The sequence below is a fragment of the Felis catus genome, chromosome B1 (assembly GCF_018350175.1).
Source record: "Felis catus isolate Fca126 chromosome B1, F.catus_Fca126_mat1.0, whole genome shotgun sequence".
NCBI lineage: Eukaryota > Metazoa > Chordata > Mammalia > Carnivora > Felidae > Felis > Felis catus.
Genome location: NC_058371.1, coordinates 121942596 through 121961509, shown reverse-complemented (window position 1 = coordinate 121961509; position 18914 = coordinate 121942596). Strand labels below are relative to the sequence as shown.

The following is an 18914-nucleotide window of genomic DNA, read 5'->3' as shown; positions in this document are numbered from 1 at the left end:
GTCAAATAAGGACGGGGTAGATCAAATTAAGATAATCATTGCTTTAGACAAATTCTCCTGAGCAGTGTCTGCTGATATAATTCTCAAAATATGTTCTGCTTTATTGTCTGAAAGACTCTGATGGTAAAGGTGCTGTACTTATTTTTGGTTTATGTTCATCTTTGATCCTGGTGGAAAGTAAACATCTTTGTTCTGCAGCCAGCACCTGATCCTTGGGCTTCTGTTCACGCTTACCTAAAAAAAGATCAGGAGAGAAAGCTCACCAAGCAGGCAATGGTCAACAGCAGTTGGGGACAGGGAACGAGAACACTGTCTCCAGCGGGAGGCTTGGGGGTCACCACCAGAGGATGTGAAGTTTTGAGCTGCCTTGGGCCCCCCAGGCCCCTAGCAGGTGGGAGAGGCGTGGGAATCTGAATAACCACACATGGGCAAAGCCCACTTGCTGTGGTATGCGTGAGAGGTAACACTTTCTGAGACCAGCTTCCTGCCCTAGGAGGCTTAACTGCTTCCATTTTTACCTAGAAGGAAGCTTGCAACTTCCTTCATCTATGGCTTTCAGCACCTGTGATTTGGTGGGGGGGAGGGGAGGAATGTTTTCATTCCTCCTCGGAACCAATTTCTACATCATTAGTTTATCAAATCAACCCAACAAATTAGGGTCTCAATTTTAGAAAGCAAATATTTCAGCCTTGAACCAGACAGAGACAAGAAATAAAACATTACGTAATGCTGGCTACATATGAGAAGTGGATTCTAATAGGTCAAAAGAAGGGAAGAAGTCTTTTTTTTTTTTCATATTGCTTTTTTTCCTTTTTCCCTTTTTGTGGTTACCAGCCATTTGTGTGTCCTTTATGTGCTACAGTTACTCAGTCTTCAAAATGAGTGTAAACTAGGCATTTATGCATTTATGCATTTACAAGATGAGAGCCCCACTCTGAGAAAATCCAAAATAATACCAAAAAATGGCTTACAAAATATGCATCAGGCACGGTTTTCTTCTTTACCAGAGGATTACTCAGTAGGTTCCTTTAAATCAGAATTGTGCCGACCAAAGCTTTTACAAACAGCTGTCGAGCGGTGGAAAGAATCAAAAGATCTCAATTAATGTCCCAGCTACAGCATTTTGTAGCTGTGTGACCCTGAGCACGTAAATCAGTGAAACTTCCAGAGCTTCTGTTTTCTCTTCTGTGAAACAAAGATAACAACACTTACTTCACAGACTTGTTGGGATCAAATGAGATAATTTGTGCGGAAGTGCTTCGTTAACATAACCCGTTTATTTGTGAGTTCAGTGAGCGCTCATGGAGCCTCCGCTATGAGGCAGGCACTGGTAGGCACTGACCATATGATCTGCACAGCACGCGGCACGTTCACTTCCAATTTTCATCTGTTAGAGACTTCCAACCTGTGTTGACATTTGGTTTGGATGCAGTACACCCACAACTTCTTAGAAATATATTAATTTGTGTAAACTGAAGGACAGTTGCACATACTCATTTACTTCTTCATCTATTTCATACACACCATGAACTGTGAACAAACAAAGCATCTACTTCTAGAAGAATTACCATCCTTACTGGCTAACGTGAAGCAAAAGGAGGGGCACAAACCACAACCTTTTCCAAATACAGAATGGGAAGAAAATGCCTCTTGGTGTGTGGGTGCAGATCCTGCTGAGGGGCTTGCCACTGTAAAGACTCTTCCAAGTTCCCCTGAGCCCCTGAATTGGGCACCACGGTAGGATGTCCTTGGTGGGGCTGTTTTCTATGTTTCAGACTTGTACCGCGTCGGCGGAAGTTCTGTCTCAGGCTGTTCTGACGCCAAGTGCTTTGTACCACCTCCTGTGTCCCTCCCCAACTGCCTGAGAGCCTGCAGCCATCTGAACTCTGCTCTTTTCCCAGCACCTGTGTGGAGCAAGGACTGTTTCAGTTTTGCATTAGACCCTAAAAGCTACTGGTAGTAATCTTGCCTTACCTTACCTCTTCTATTTAGTTGGGCTTCGATACCTCACATGACATTTGTCAGGAAGCTACATAGACTTTCTCTGGAAATTTTTGTTTGCACAACCATAGGAAGCAAGATGGTAGCATTGCACAACTTGAAGGGGCTGCAGTCTGAGGACACTGCACTGTGTCAGTAGCACCTTCCGTAGTGCACAGTAGTGTACAACACGTCCAGCCATACATGGAGGCCCTGATAGGAAGACTAGAAGCTCTGAAATATTCCTCGCAATTGAATCTGAAGCTTGATCACGTCCATACTCTCCTTCATGCTCCTGAAAATTGTTTTGCCACTTTAATCCAACTTTCTAGTCAGCATCAGAAAGTGTTCTCTTGGAATCTGCCTCCTCCCCTCTACCATGTTGTTAAAACCTTAGTTCAGGGCTGTATCATCTTTCCCCTGAGTTACTCTAGCCATCCATCTCCTATCTGGCCTCTTTGCTTTTAGTCCCTCCTACCACCACCATCCATTTTCTTGCGTTGACAGGGTGATCCATATAAATCACAAGCCTGGCCATGTCATCCCTCTGCTTGTAATCCTTTAATAACTTTCTAGTGCCTTCAGGACAAAATCCACACTTCTTAGCATGGATATAGGACCCTTCGTGATTTTGACCCCTGCTCTCACCTTCTGCTTCTGAAACAATGTACTGGTTCATGTCAAGTCAAGGTCTTTGTGTTTGATGTTTGCTTTGCCTAGACTGCCCTTCCACTCCTCTGCCCCCTTCTCCTGAGCAAGCCCCACTTAGATGTTACCTCCCCTGGGAGCAATTTGGAGGTGAAAGTGGGACCACATATTGAGCAATAAAAACACTTCTGCAGCCCACAAAGTGTTTGAAAGTAACAGTCTTGGTGGAAAGGTCAGCAAGAAAGTCATGCCTCTCCCACCACACACTGATTCATAGGGATTCGATGCTAGTGGCAAGAAGTTCAGAGAGCTATACAAAAAGAAAGAGCCATGCTGAGCCCATTCCACTCTGTTCCTTCCTGGCCTCTGGGCTGCCGCACAGAGATAATCAGATGGCAGAAAAACCCAAGGAGGGGCAGCCTCAAGTCACATGGGAAATAAAAGTCAGAAAACATAGCAGAAAAAGTGTAAGCTCGGGAACCAGGAAAACTGAATTCTGGCCACAATATCTTTAGATTTCAGTTTATTATTTCATTGTGAAAGAATTGGATTCTGTCCAAGGTTTGCATATTGTGCTTCACACAGCCCTAGGTGTTCCAGATGTTTCTCAAGGGCCACCTCAGGGGAATAAAAGGGGCAGAGAGGGGATGAATGTGATTCCCCAAGAACACTTCCATACCTGTCAGATATTCTATTCTTCTGCATAAGACTCCATCAATGCTGCTTAAAATGCATTGCAAGACCTTAAAAGAGACTAATGAACAGTAGGTATCCCATGAACCCACCTTTTCCCAGAGTTAAGGAAGACTTATTGACTGATGCTCCGGTGGTAGCTGGGCATTGCTTCTGGCTGCTTGCTCAGTCACCTCCCTGTCCACCCCCTCAAACTGTGCTGCCTATTGTCCAAGGATCAGTTGGACTTTGTCCCCAAACCACTCAATGCCAGTTGTATGTGTTGGTGATGTTCTTTTTTTTTTTAAGTTTATTTATTTATTTTGAGAGTGAGAGAGTGTGAGTGGGGGGAGGGGCAGAGAGAGAGGGAGAGAGAGAGAGAGAGAGAGAGAAAATCCCAAGCAAGTTCTGCATTGTTACCATGGAGCCCGACGTGGGGCTCCAGTTCACAAGCCCTGAGATCATGACCTGAGCTGGAATCAAGAGCTCGATGCTTAACCAACTGAGCCACCTAGGTGCCCTGGTTACATTCCTTTAATTACGTATTATATAAGCCAGTGAAATATAATGAAATGAGAGCCCTTTTTTCTACAAATACTAAGGAGAATGCTTTGGAAAGACTTAGTAAAAACAACTAACTAAGAATATTGCTGTGGAATTATGTATGGGGAAGTAAACTCTGTGGGGAAAGATTGTATAAATCCAAATGGAATCTACTTTCAGACTGTTCCACAAGGAGCTTGGAGTTCTAATTCCACTTTAAAGAAATCCAACCTAGAAATGGTACATTTCTAGAAATGGTGCATGGTACATCAGAAAGGGGTTTCCTTAAAAGGGGCAACTCTATGACTCCAAACAGCATGTCCACCCTGAAATCAAGCCTTGGCCCTACATGAATCACTGGAAAATAGGCACCTGTGTTTTAAGATAAAATAAAATATGTAAATGTATATATACATATTATTTTTATGATTCCCCACTTTGAGACAAACCAGAAAATGTTCTTTCTGTAAAACCAAGCAAGTGAACAAGCAAGCAGGCAAAGCCACAGCAACAGTCCAGGCTCTGAGTTTCTGTTGGCATTTTTTTTTTTTCCAAACAGAGAAGTCACTTCTACTGAAGGAGACCCTGACTGGCCCTGCATTTGTGCAGCTGTCAGGCTCAATGGCCACTATAACACAGACAACATGGTCATTTCCAACTACAACAGGTGTCCCTGATTTTTAGTCTTTCTTAAATTTCAGCAGAGACTGCAATATGATCATGAAAAAAAAAAAGTTGGACCAGAAGAGGAAAGATAGTCAGGGGTGCAGAGTGAATGGTGTGAGCCGGAGACTCTCTTTCGAACTGGTCAGTACGCTTGTAGTGCCAGAGAGCTGTGCTTGGCAAACCCACCATTGCAAAGATTTACTGATTCTACTGTCAGCTGAGATCAGTGGCTAAATGACTTGTCTCATTTTTGTTGGGTAGGGACAGGATGGTGATCATACAAAGCTGTCCGTGCCCAGTGATAGTAGCAAAATCAGCACTGTTAGGGGTCAACAAAAATGTGCCAACTAAGTGGGCATCGACCTAAGAAGTGTAATACAGTAACCCAAAGAAGATGCGTTACATTCTTTGGTGGAAGGTGTAGCCATTCTGAAATCAGAGTGTGGATCCCTGGCGTGTAAAGCAGTTTGTGAAAGACTTAAGTATTTTATCAGGAGTCTCTAGTATCTGTAATTAAAGTATAACCTTTAGTAAACAAATGAAGAACCTGATGCCTTAAATTATAGATAAGGCATGATCCTTCAAAATGGCATCTTGTCATCTATAGAATTCTACCTGGGAAGTGGACTAGTTCTTAAAACCTTTAAAAAGCAAACATCACCTACATCCTACCAGTGTCTGACCTCTTCAGCCCCTCTTCTCTCTGATAAGCCATTGTCTTAGTCCAGACATATTTTGTACATATTAAAATATATTTCCTTTTTATAGCACAGTTGAAATCACATCTTCTATACTCTTCTGCCACTTGCTTTATGCATCTTATTTTTAAAACTCTACCATAGGGTATAGTTCCATGTAGTTACTAAAGATTATTTAAGTAGCTAACTCAAGTCTTAGTTTATAGAGGGAATAGGGGCATAATAGGAAAAAACCATTAAAACCATACAGAAGGATATATTTAAAAAAACAAAACAAAACGCTGACAATATGGGAGAAACAAGAGATAGTCTGAGGGGTAAGAAAGGGGCTGACATCCGAGGACAAGTAATTTATATCAAGAGCAGGAATAGGCCTACTCTGATGAGCCTTTCCATCTTCTGTGAAATTCAAGGCTCACCTCAAGCTCAATGAGAATCTCTTTAATTTCCCAGGAAGCAATCTGTAGAATAAAACTTGCGTAATGTTGGGAAATGTCCCCTAACTTTGCCATTATCCATAACCGATCTCTGTTACTTAATAGGATCTCAACTAAGGTACTAGTTATGTTGGAATCAGAGTTTTTCAAAGTCAGACTTTCTGGTAGAGTGGGAGTCAAGCCATTATGAGGCCTGTTTATTCCCTTGGTTAATATTTTTCCTTTCATCCAGGACTGTACTTACTTTTTTTTACAGGAAGCTGAATGAGCTTACCAGAATCTTCGAAATTAAAAGAGCCAACCACAGCACAGTTCTTCATGAGATAAAGAATTGTGGTCCCCAGTTTTCATCAACAGGAAGGAGTCACGGAGTTCCACAAGAGGGGCATTGGCTTTGGGGGTCAGACCATGCGCTTGGGTTCAAATCCAGAGTCTACTACATCCTAGCCATGTCATCTAGGCATGATTCGACTCTCCAAGCCTTTATTTACTCATATATAAGCTGAGGTATATTAATCCCTCCATAATATGGTTATTGGGAGAAGTAAATAAGATAATGTATGCTCTCATGGGCCAATTCCTTATGTGCATTGCATCAGGCACTGTGCTAGATTTCCAGAAAATGACACATGCTAAGTATATGGCAGACAGTCATTAAAGACTTGTTGACTTGAACTCATTAAGCAATAGGGACACTCAAAAGGTAGACAAATAGGAGACTGTGACCGAAAGGTCTTTGTCACTGTCCTACGAGAGAGTAGATTAAGTCATTTTTTTCCACATATGCTCCCCAGAAGTTCTTTTCCAGAAACAGACATAGAGGGAAGAAACAGGGAAGATACATCTTGAGACTGAACAAAAAGTTATAAAAATGATGAATACAATATGTCCACTGCAGGGTGATTATTAATGAAAAAATTCTGTTGTGAAGGGCCATAGCTTAAACTCTGGTCCTGGTCACTTCCAGGATACAGACACTGAGGGCAGTCTTGCACTGCTGACATTTTGAGGGAGATAATGCTCTGTTATGGGGGGGGGGGAGGGAGTCCCATGCATTTTAAGGTGTTGGCATCCCTGACCTCAGCGCACTAAATGCCATTGGCACTCTCCACCAAGTTGTGACAACCAGAAATGTCTCCAGACATTGCCAAATGTCCTATATTCCACAGAATAGCTCCTGGTTGAGAATCACTGCTCTAGGGCCTATTTGACCAACGAACGTAAGAAAAAATGTATTCCCAAGGAACAGACCCAGCATCCAGGCTTAACCCAAGATGAACACCTCACTTGCTGGGACACTTCTGAGTGCAGATGTTTCTGTCATCCAGGTTAGCCCTCTGATCAGCTGTATGCTTGTGCCCAAAGGGGAAAAGGACTACAAAAACTGCAAGGACCTGTTTTCATTCAAGTCTCTCAGAAACATCGAGAAATATCATCCTTCCTCGTCATCTGTCCCTCTTGCTAACTCTATTTTGACTGTTCTCCTCCCTGATGTTCCTCCAATATACTGTATTAATCGTGTCTCTTACTCTATACTTTTGATCCTTTGACATCTTGGGGCTTGCTGAATCTGGAAGGAATCCCTTCCCAGGGCTAGACAATTTCTAGAGATAGCAAACAACCTGCCGGTGGGTGGGATTTTCATATGCAAACCAACCCATCCAGAGCCCACACTACCACCCACCTCCTCTATGGGCTCTCACACTCAGGGCCACTATTTCCTGGCCTCTGTGACCCCCCAGAACCAGGTACCAGATAATTAGGGACAGCCCCTTTGCCTCAGAGACCGCTGAAATTATTCAGATTTGCCAATCCTAAACTGCATACGCTGCCTTGCCCGTTCCTTCCCACAGAAACCACAACAAACGCTCTTGCCCATGTGTCTCCCACATTCCCTCAGCCTTCTGACTGACCGTGGTGCTTCCTCATGTGCCCCTTCCTCTTGGGACCTGTGGGTATAATAAATTATCTTTTCAATGGCAATTGCCCCCTCATCAGTTGGCCCCTCTGTACCTGAAAAGTAAAAAACAAAAAACAAAAAACAAAACACGTTTTAAAAGACATGCCTGGTATGCTGCCACCACAGATGGCACGTGTTGTTTCCAGCAAGGGTTCACTCAAGCCCCAGACATTTCTCCAAGCACGCCGGGTGTCCTCCTTCCACAGAGCTCTGGCCCTTGCTGTTCCTTTTGCTGGACATGACCCTCACTTTCTTCAGAACCCCTTCACCCAGACCTCATGAACTCCTCCACCCTCCTGATCTTATCTCAAGCAGGAACTGCCTCGGAGACCTTCCCTGAGCCCCAGCCAAGGTCAAATCCATCTGCCATTGTTACCATAGCAATCTACTTGTTCTTCTTAGCACTGAACGTAGCTTGCATTTGATTCCCTAAGTGATTGTTTGATTAAGGTCTGGTGTCTTCCATTTTAGGTTGAAGACACCAAGAGAACAGCAGCTGTGTCTTTCTTCTCACTACCGCATCCTTGGCACAATGTCTGGAACATGGTGTGTGCTCAATGTTTGTTAATTGAATGAATAAATGGATCCCTTGGGGACTCCTAGAAATGACACGAGTCATCTTTGAAGAGGGCCTAAAGCCCAGCAAAAAAAGTTGGAAGAGTCAGAAAAATATATTTGATTACCGTCAACATGGTTTCACTGTCCCCAGGTAGCTGGATCATAACACACAACATAGTGTAAATACAATATAGCACATACACATGATGGAATATTATGAAAACATTAAAAATGATGTTTGGGGGCGCCTGGGTGGCTCAGTCGATCGGGCATTGGACTTCGGCTCAGGTCATGATCTCACAGTCCGTGAGTTCAAGCCCCGTGTCGGGCTCTGTGCTGACAGCTCAGAGCCTGGAACCTGCTTTGGATTCTGTGTCTCCCTCTCTGCCCCTCCCCTGCTCATGCTCTCTCTCTGTCTCTCAAAAAATGAATAAACGTTAAAAAAATTTTTTTTAAATCATGTTTGCAACCTAATGTCTCATACATAGTCATGGAAAAAAACACCATGTAGTTATTCAAATTATATTGCAGGTTTATGTTTGTTAACATGTAAAAATGATCCTGATATATATTATTCAGTTAAAACACAAAGCAGGTTGTAGAACAATTTATAAAGGTTGATAATATTTTCTTTAAAATTAGCATAGGGGCACCCAAGTGGCTCAGTCGGTTAAGCGTCCAACTTTGGCTCAGGTCATGATCTCACAGTTTGTGGGTTCAAGCCTCACGTCGGGCCCTGTGCTGACAGCTCAGAGCCTGGAGCCTGCTTTGGATTCTGTGTCTCCCTCTCTCTGCCCCTCCCCTGCTCACACTCTCTCTGTCTCTCAAAAATAAATAAACATTAAAAAATTTTTTTAAGTAGTATAAAATTATAAATATGTTCTGATGATATTTCAGGCACTGTGAGAAACATTTTACATTTATATGGAATTTCTTATAACAGCCCTATAAGGAAGATACTATTATCTCTATTTTAAAGATAAAGAAAATGAGGCTTTTATAGGTAAAACTCTTGCCTATGGCTCTATATTAATATGATAACTATATTAATAACTAAGTTAATAGTGATTTTCTTGAGTTAGGACTATTTATTTCCTCTTTTTTCTAAATTTTCTGCAATGAACATGGGTTAATTTTGCAATATAACATAATTAATTTAAAAGAATACGTAAATATTTTTAATGACAGAAAATGTTCTTTAAGCAACGTTCTCAGATAAGACAGTAAGATAAATTTTATATACAGTATAATTTTAATTATGTTTTCTAGAAAGCGGAAAGAATATACTGAAAGGAAAAGGGTACAAATGTTACAAACGGTTTTTTCACTTTATTTAAGCACTTTGGCATTTCCTAGATTTCTTACAATGATCTTGTTACCATTATTAAGCAATTTGCCAAAGTTGCCTACTGTATATCGATTAGCACTGAGATACTTTAATTGCTGGCTAACCCCCCAAAAAGTTTCTGAGGCAATTTGAGCTCTTACCCCACGATGTCAGGTTATGCAGGGGATTTAATTTGTTTTTTCTATAGCAAAACTAATTTTTATTTCAAATTTAAGAACAGAAAAAGTCTTGGGGTGCCTGGGTGGCTCAGTTGGTTAAGCGTCTGACTTTGGCTCAGGTCATGAGCTTAGAGTTCGTGGGTTCGAACTCCACATGGGGCTCCATGCTGATAGCTCAGAGCTTGGAGCCTGCTTCCGGATTCTGTGTCTCCCTCTGCCCCTCCTCCACTTGCACTCTGCCTCTCAAAGATTAAAAAAAAAAAAAAATAGAAAAGGTCTTGATGCCAATGCATTTCACTCCCCTTTCATCCCCAGCCCACCCCTTCCTTCACACCTGCCCACACCCCCTTCCTAGGGATTAGCCACCCGTTTTACTGCATCTCAAAATATTAGGGAAAAGAAACACGTTAATATTTCAGAAATATTATCCTTCCTCACATCGTGGTACTGAAACAATCAGACCCCAAACCAGACAAACCGGATTTACCCCTCTGAATGATTGACACATGGCCTTTTCCAGGTAGAGCTAAGTTAGTTGTAAAACCTCCGCCCTCCTGGGACTTAAAGTCAGCCAGGCTGACATGACTCCTCTTTCCTCAGGTTAAGGATTTATTGTCCAATGGAGATAGAATCCTCTTTACCTAGAAGGGTGGTCACATCAGGTCATCCTGGAGGGAACTGAGAGAGTACATTGAAGCCTAAGCTGGCAGCTGCTTTTGGCTATTAAGTAGTCTTTCTGCTCTGGAGCAGATGGCGTTGGTAGTGCCTTACAAGTCACCCTGGAAAGACACAAACACATCGGAAAGTCGGCTTTGACTTTCCCCATTAAATCTCTTTTGAGTTTATATATAAATATAAACATGTGTGTATATATATACACATATATAGTTGTATTTGATAAATATATGACATCTACGTACCACTAGCATTTATATAATGTTTACTCTGCAGGCTCGTCTGTCAGTGTATTTTCAACGTGTACCTAAGCTAGTGCTTGGCACACACTGGGCACTCAATATCAATTTGTTATATTTGTGATAAATAAATGGTAAGTGAATTCTAAAAGGTGAATATCCACAGATAACGTGCACATAACTAAGATGAATTCAAATGTATTCTGTCCATAAAATGACACATGGGCAGTCTTAAGGGGTAAGAATGTAACTTGTTGCCTTTCCCAAAGCTCCACAGTTGGCGCAGGGATCCGTCTGGAGTAGGGAATGCTGAGTTGTGCCGTGCTCAGTGTGGAAAGGGGGTAGTTCCTTGCTTTGTCCGTGGATATACTAGGTACATACCAGAGCGGCCTTCTAGGTGGAGGCATGCCAGGGGACCCAGAGCCACTGCAGAGTCAGTCTCAAGCTCAGTGTATCTCCCGACTCAAAAGAGTCTCAGGTAGAACCATGTTCCCTAGATACCCAGAGCCAGCCAGAGGCATATACACACAAGCAGCAGGTCCTTACGGTGGCTCCAGAGTGTTAAGAGTCTTCTGAATTTGGTTTTGGGGTCAGCCAAGAATCCAATCACAAACATAGATCTTATAATGACTTTGGGAATTTGGAACTCCGTGCCTGGTGACATTCTCTGTTTCCATTATTATCGTCATGATCATTAACTTTGCAATTACATTTATTTGAACACCTACACGCTAGGCACTCTGCCAAGTACTTTGTTTCTAATTGTTATAACCTCTCTAGAAGGTATTATTATCTACATGTTACAAAAGAGAAAATGAGCCCCAGAGAGGCTAAATAACTTTCGTAAGGCTCACAGCTAGGAAAAGGCTTGCCTTCTCAGTTCAAAATCCATTAATGACTCCTCATTTCCTAAAGTCGTTGTTTGTCTCTGTATTTCAAAGAACACTGGGGGTGCCACAGAGGAGCCCCAGGAGCCATGTCAACGGCAAGATCGTGTGGCAGGTTCCAGGGTTCCTCCCTGCAGCGTATATTTTGATGATTCTCTGATTTCATCTATTTTCAATACCAGTCATCCGTGTAAGATTTAATTTGATTTCTTGAGGGCTCTGCTGACATTTGAAAAAAATAACAGAAAGAAAGGAACGGATTGAAGTAGGGAAAGAGGGATAAAAGGATAAAAAAGCCATTGACCTAAAGAAGAAAATCTAAACTTCTTAATTTTGGCATTTCTGGACTTGCAGAAACTGAGACATCATTCCTCCTGTGACAGCAATCCCTGTTCTTGAACACTTCTTCTCCCATCATACTGACCAAATGTTGTTTCTGGAACTCTCCTCTTGTCTATTTGCGTCTGTGTCTCTCTTCTTCAGTCTCCCAAGCTTCTGCTGTTTCTTTCTGACCTCCATTTCCAGCTGCCCCACAGCTTCTGTCCCCTGAAGACTTCACTACTCCCCCTGCCTGGAAGTTATTCAAAAGGGCAGAGAGGTGGGAGGTGGGAGGTGGGGGTGGGGAGAAGGTGCCACTGGCATCTGGTGGGTAAGGCCAGAGATGCTGTTAAACATTCTATAATTCACAGGACAAGCTCAAATTGTCAGTGGTGCCAAGGGAGGGAAACCCTCCAACAAGACACAGAAACTAACTAACAAAAACGGAAAAGAAAAAAGTAAAACCATCTTACTCTCAATGTGATTATTAACGTAGAAATTCCTAAAGAATCTATAAAACACTATGAGGACTAGTAAGGAATTTATAAAGGTCATAGTATATAAGGTCAATATACCAAAAAGTTAATTTTATTTGTATGTACTTGCAGAAAACACTTAGAAAGTATTTTTAAACATAGCGACAAATACATAAAATATTTCAGAATAAATGTAATAAAAGATGCACAAGGGATGTGTGGCTGGCATAGTCGGTTAAGCATCTGACTCTGGATTTCGGCTCAGGTCATGATCACATGGTTTGTGGGATGGAGCTCTGTGCTGGGGATTCTTTCTCTCTCTTTCTCTCTGTCTCTCTTCCCCTCTCTCTGCCCATCCCCTGTTCTCTCTCTCTCTCTCTCTCTCTCTCTCAAAAATTAAATAAATAAATACATAAATAAATAAACATTTTTTAAGAAGACATGCAAGACCTCTACACTGAAAACTATAAACATTGCTGAAAGAGATAAAAAAATCTAAATAAATGGAGAGATTTCGAATTTTCATGGATCAACTGACACAATATTGTTAAGATAGCAATTCACCCTAAATTAATCTACACATTAAATGTAATCACAGTTAAAACATTAAGACTTTTTTGTAGAAATTGACCCTACTATGAATCCAACATGATTCCACAAACATTTGGAGGACCCGCGAATTTTTAAGGTGATTTTAAGACCTATTTTAAAGCTACACTAATCAAGATAATGTGGAATTATCAGAAGTATAGACAAATACATTGATGGTACAGATTAGAGTGTTGGGGAATAGACTCATACATACAGAACTTTTCTACAAAGGTTTCAAGATAATTCAGTAGGAAAGAAAAGTCCTTTAAACAAATGGAACTAGAAAAACTATAATAAATATATGGGGAAAAAATGAACCTCAACCTGTACCTCAAGCTTTACATAAAAATTAATTCAAGATGGGTCATAAACTTAAATGTAAAATCTAAAACCATAAAGCTTCTAGAAGGAAATGTAAGAGATGTTTCGAAATTTGGAAGGCAGAGATTTATTAGAGATAATCCAAAAAGCATTAATTATATAAGAAAAACAGATGAAGTTGAATTTCATCAAATTGAAAACTTCTACTCATTTGAAGACACTGCTAAGAAAATAAACAAACCATAGACTAGGAGAAAATACTCATATATACATCTGACAAAGACTTATATCCAGACTACATATACTAAAAAGAAAAAAAGGAACCCAATTAAAAAATGGGCAAAGTATTTGAATTGACAATTCACATCCCAAAATGAGCATTAATCCATAGGGGAAATTAGCACACATAAAATGACTGTTTATACTCCTTACTTTCTTCCTGCTTGTGGAAGTCTCACAACTTCACTATCAAAAGAAGATGGGCTATCCTACTTACAAGTCTAAGATATGAATCCTCTAGGCTTAGATGTTGTTGTTCCAAGTGAAGAGAAAGACAAATTTGAAAATTCTATTCTCATGCAGTAGTCTTGACTTCTGGTAAACTATGATGATTAAGCACAAATATGTATCTCTACACCTTCCCTTCCAAATTCATTAAAACAACAATGAAAGGATAAACATGTTCTAAAACCACAATAAAAGAAAAGAGAATAGATGACAGGAGATGAAGAAAGTCAACAAATTCTTGGCAGCTAAAAAGATGGTGGATGGGTGGTAACTGGCTCAGGCAGAGTACAGAAAGCTGAAATGTTAAGTGTCTAAGACACACAGGGAGATTCTGGAAAGAAGCAAACCATTTCATTTAGCCGAACCATGGATAGTCTCAGGAATTGTATTCAACCGGTTACTTTGGAAGGTGAAACAGAAATGAGAAAAGAAATAGGAAAAGTTATGGATAAGGAGCCTGTCACCTCCCAGGTAGCTCCCACGTTCCTTCAGAGCCTGGTGAGTACTGCTGTTCACCCTAGCAAGGGCTGGGATGGGTATTCTCCAGAGAAGTTGCATCAGAGTTTATGGACTCAACTAGATCAGGTACTGCTTGGATAGAAGATATTGTAGATGATACCTGCATTAAAATCAACCAGGACATAAATTTAAGATGTGTTAAAAGACAGAAGATTGTATATATTTTTTGAAGTTTAATGCCCTTTTGTATTTCTTTTTACTGAATATAACCGTTGAACTACTGTGCACCAGGCATTGTTTATGGCCAATGATACAATTCAATTTCAAGCTTTTAAGCAAAATTTGGAATCTTAGAAAATTTGTATGTACAAAGAGGCAGTTTCCAAATACTTAAAGACTTTTTTATTAGATAGGTGATGCAATAACCAAGTATTTATTTAATACTGTATAACAAGAAAGTGCCAATATTTGGAAGATCTGCAAATGTCTGTGAACCAATCTTTTCCCAATAACCAATGCACCATGTTATAAAATTATGAATGGGTAAAAGATCCACTTAAAAATTCAAGATAGAGGGGCGCCTGGGTGGCGCAGTCGGTTAAGCGTCCGACTTCAGCCAGGTCACGATCTCGCGGTCCGTGAGTTCGAGCCCCGCATCAGGCTCTGGGCTGATGGCTCAGAGCCTGGGGCCTGTTTCCGATTCTGTGTCTCCCTCTCTCTCTGCCCCTCACCCATTCATGCTCTGTCTCTCTCTGTCCCAAAAATAAATAAATGTTGAAAAAAAAATTTTAAAAAAAAAAATTAAAAAAAAAAATTCAAGATAGAAAATTCTATTGTAATGTAACAGAATAAGAAGACTTCGTTGATAGAATTTCAGTTTCCACATTGCAGCTAATCTTTAGAAAACTGCAACTATATCAAGATATAATATAATATCACAATTATATGAAAATGCTATTAAAGTACTTTTTCCTTTCCAGCTACTATTTTTGTCAGACCAGACTTTGTTCGTGTACTTGAAACAAAACAACATAAAGCAATTGTTTGAATGAAGAAGCAGATATGAAAATCTAACTATCTCCTAGTAAGCCAGACATTTAAAAATTTTTCCAAAAGTAAAAAACAATGCCACTTTTTTGTTTGGAAAACAATTATATTTTCATTAAATAAGTTATTTATGTGTTTATTATTGTTATGAATAAATTAATGAAATATTTCAAAATTTCTCAGTTTAGATTTTTCATACTACATAAAAAATATCAATAAATAGAACCCACAAAATCAAAAGCTCTTTGAGGTCCTCAATAATTTTGAAGATACAAGGGATCCTGAAACCAAAAAGCTTGAGAAATGCTTCTCTAGGAAATCTCTTATATATCTTAGAAGTGATCTAAGTATTAATCGTGTACCAGTAACAGGATGCAATGAGGAAAGTATGGCATGAATTCAAGGATAGATACATCTTAGCATATATAGATAGAATTATAGGTATATTCTAATTATATATACTATATATTTAATTATATACTATATAGTCTGAATAAATAGGAGTATTAATAAATTATCAATAAATAGAATCATTCAGGGCCACAGACAGGGAGAGAGTCCCAAGCATGCTCTGTGCTGTCAGCTCGATCCCACAAAATGTGAGACCATGACCTGAGCTGAAACCAAGAGTCAGACGCTCAAGTGACTGAGCCACCCAGGCGCTCCAACAGGTAATCGATAATTTTTAAAACACCCTATGGAGGCCAGATTCATGTGTTTTGTGGGCAAGAAAGCCACTTTTAAAATAGAGACTGTGGGCGTTTCCCAATATTAATCTTAGGGGTAATTGATACTTTAGGTTTGTCAGTTACTAAGTCTTCTTTTCCCTTAGTGGAAACCATATCTGCTGCATTTATAGTCAGTGTAAAATAGTTTTGCTGTTGTAAAAACGGGCATAGGATTCCAGAAAGGGACACCTCAGAGTTTCCTCAGAGGTGAGTCACCCAGCAGAACCTGGAGCCATGAGTGGAACTGTCTATATGAGTTTTATTACTCATTAAAAGCTTCTCTGTTCCAAAGATGAGCTAAGAACTTAGTGGGAGACCCAGATGAGAGTGGGTACTTTTCAAAAGAAGAGACAGAGATTCTGTTTCTCATGGTTAGAAGTAACTGGCAGAGAATTGAAATGGGGATAGGTGGCGTGTGTCATCAAAGACAGATAAATAATGAGATTAGGATCCAATGCCAACTAAGCTTATGTTGAGGTTCAAATGAACCTTAGCATCTCACTAGGTAGTGAATATGTATCGAAAACTTCATAAAAGTTGGAGATAAACGGGTGATGGCTTAAGGCTGGATATCTAGGGCCCCAATGTCATAGAGCCCTTCCTGAAAGGGGCTGATAAAATACTGATGGCCTAAGACGGAAAACTTGAGGATACACAGACACGCTGAGAAATGTCTTCCTCCCCAGGGACCAGTGATAAGGACAGCACTAAGAACACAGTGACCAGGCAGCCCAGGACCCAGCCTTGGAGATGACATTTTGAATCTACTTTTGGTGAGGCTGTTACCATATTTTTAACCGTGCTAATCCAAGTCTTTTTAATTTAGTCTAGCATACACAGAGTGGGATCAATAACAAGGAAGGGTATCTAGGGTAGGGTATCTAGTTAAGATATATGTGATTAGGTTTAGGAAAATTAGATGAAGAAATCTATGCTTTCTGTGTGAGCCAATTCTATGATAGAGTCAAAGACTAACCCTGCCTCAGGCGAACTAAGAGATGAAGTCATTTTCCTAACTTGGTGACAGTGAGGATGGGGTGAAGTGTGCAACATGGGGATAAAGATGCTGTGTGTATGTCAAGGGCCATCCTAGCTCAGAATGCTAGAAAAAGATGGTGGTACAGCAAAATGAAAGGTGAAATATAGGAGGGAAAGCATTAGGACAGCTTGAGAATTTTTAACCTCATCCAATCGGGAACTTTCTCTTGTAGATGTGTTACTATGCTTGATATGGTCCTTCAGCAGCCGGAAGGCAGTTAAAGCTCTCAGAGGTTATCAGTGGATACTTTTACCATCACATAGCAACAATACAGGAAATTTATTTAAGTGACTGCTTTGTGAACATGGCAGCAGTCCACAATGCTTTGCTTCTTAACCCCACAGCAAGGCTCAGTAAAGATGCTCAGTGTGAATACAATTTATCACAGAAATCTTGAAACACTACATGCCTTGTACAGAATGGGAACAGCAAGCCCTTCTTAACTGCCCAGACCTGCTAGGGCCTCTTCTCAGCCCTTGATCCTGAAGAAATCATTTCTCCTGGACTAGTTTTCTGAGCTCAATCTCTGGATTTTGACTTTTGAGAATGAAACTCCCTTTTTCCCAACTTCCAGTCATTCCCTACCCCCTTTCTTATTTTCTACCCCTACACAACACCTTTCCAACACACACATGCTCTTTACTTGCCCCATGCTTCTGGTTGAGTGTTTGATCCAACTTGATTTTCGTAGCAGACTGCCTCAGCCCAGTCTGTTCCTAGACCTGCTTTATCTGGGTCAGTCTTGAATAAACTCGCAATGCCAGTCGTTTTCAGAAATGAGTTGCTGATGACTGTTGTTTGTATTTACTATATGCCCTAGCATGTATATTCAGCACCACAGAAAGACATGAAGGGGATGTCTACCCCACACTGGATCGTCTTATGCCTGGTCACAGAGGATCTCTAGGCTGATGAAATTGCTTTCCTTCAAGTTCAAGTAGAACTTGGAATAAGCAAATTGCATCCAAGAAATATGAATTTGTAACGAGACTGTCAGTTATCTCACTGTGAGAAACACTACTGGCTGGAACGTTGTATTTCCCACTAGAACAGCAATCTGAAAAAATAATCAATGATGTGTTTAGTGTATACAGCCCGAATTTGGCTTGTAAGGGATATTCTGTGAGATTTAGACAAAACCTAATGGCTTTTCTTGCTTCTAGAACTCTTTTTAGTAATCTGGATGAGTCCAAATGCTACAAACTAGCAGTTCTTTCCTCCATAGACTACGGAGATCAGATCTTAAAAGGACTGCTTTCCAGCCCAGTGATTTTCTCTTTGAGTCTAGAGATCTTTGTTATTGAAATTATGTCTCTCTGAGCATTTTATCTATCAGTATATCTACCGTAATTTAGGGGTTTAGACATAACAATTTTGCTTTGGAAATCAGACTATCTATACAAGATACATAATCCTGCAACGCCTAAAAAGTAGATGGGGCTCAGTAAATATGAAAAATGAATGATAAATACATGAGTATAAGTAATTCAAAATTAACTAAAAACCTTTGAAGAACTTCATGAAAAAAATGGACTCAAAAGTGGCCATTCCTTGTTTCAAATTCTCTTGAGAAGAAAGTGGTTTTATAGAACTAGTAGCGAATAACAATTTATAAATCATTTGCTGAAATGCTTCACGTGCAATGGACCACTCATGAAGGTGGGAGAATACCATATCATTCACTTGGAATCTAAATTTGCAAGACTTTCTGTTCAGGAAAGCCCAGTAGTAACAACACGGCAGGAATAAAAACCTGCCAAATCAAATGGAGCACATACTCAAAGCTTCTCTTTCCTCCAGTTATAAAAGGGGGAAAGAGCTCTTGGGAAGAAGAAAAGTAAAGAAGAATATGTAGGGTGGTTTGCCGTGCGTGCTTCACACATTCAAGTATATCAGCTCAGTAAGGACCAAATGTCATTCTCAGACATAACCCTCAGCCAGTTTTGTTCATGTACACTC

The 18914-nt window shown here is 40.4% G+C and overlaps 1 long non-coding RNA gene across 1 annotated transcript; it reads right to left on the bottom strand.

Annotated features, from left to right (window-relative positions):
- Positions 1 to 77: 77 nt before the first annotated feature.
- LOC123385002 lies at positions 78 to 11364 on the bottom strand. Its single transcript, XR_006596912.1, has 4 exons — positions 10964 to 11364; positions 10310 to 10447; positions 972 to 1185; positions 78 to 234 (listed from the first exon to the last, which is right to left on the bottom strand). It is a non-coding gene; the product is annotated as an uncharacterized LOC123385002 (long non-coding RNA).
- Between the last annotated feature and the right edge of the window lie 7550 nt (positions 11365 to 18914).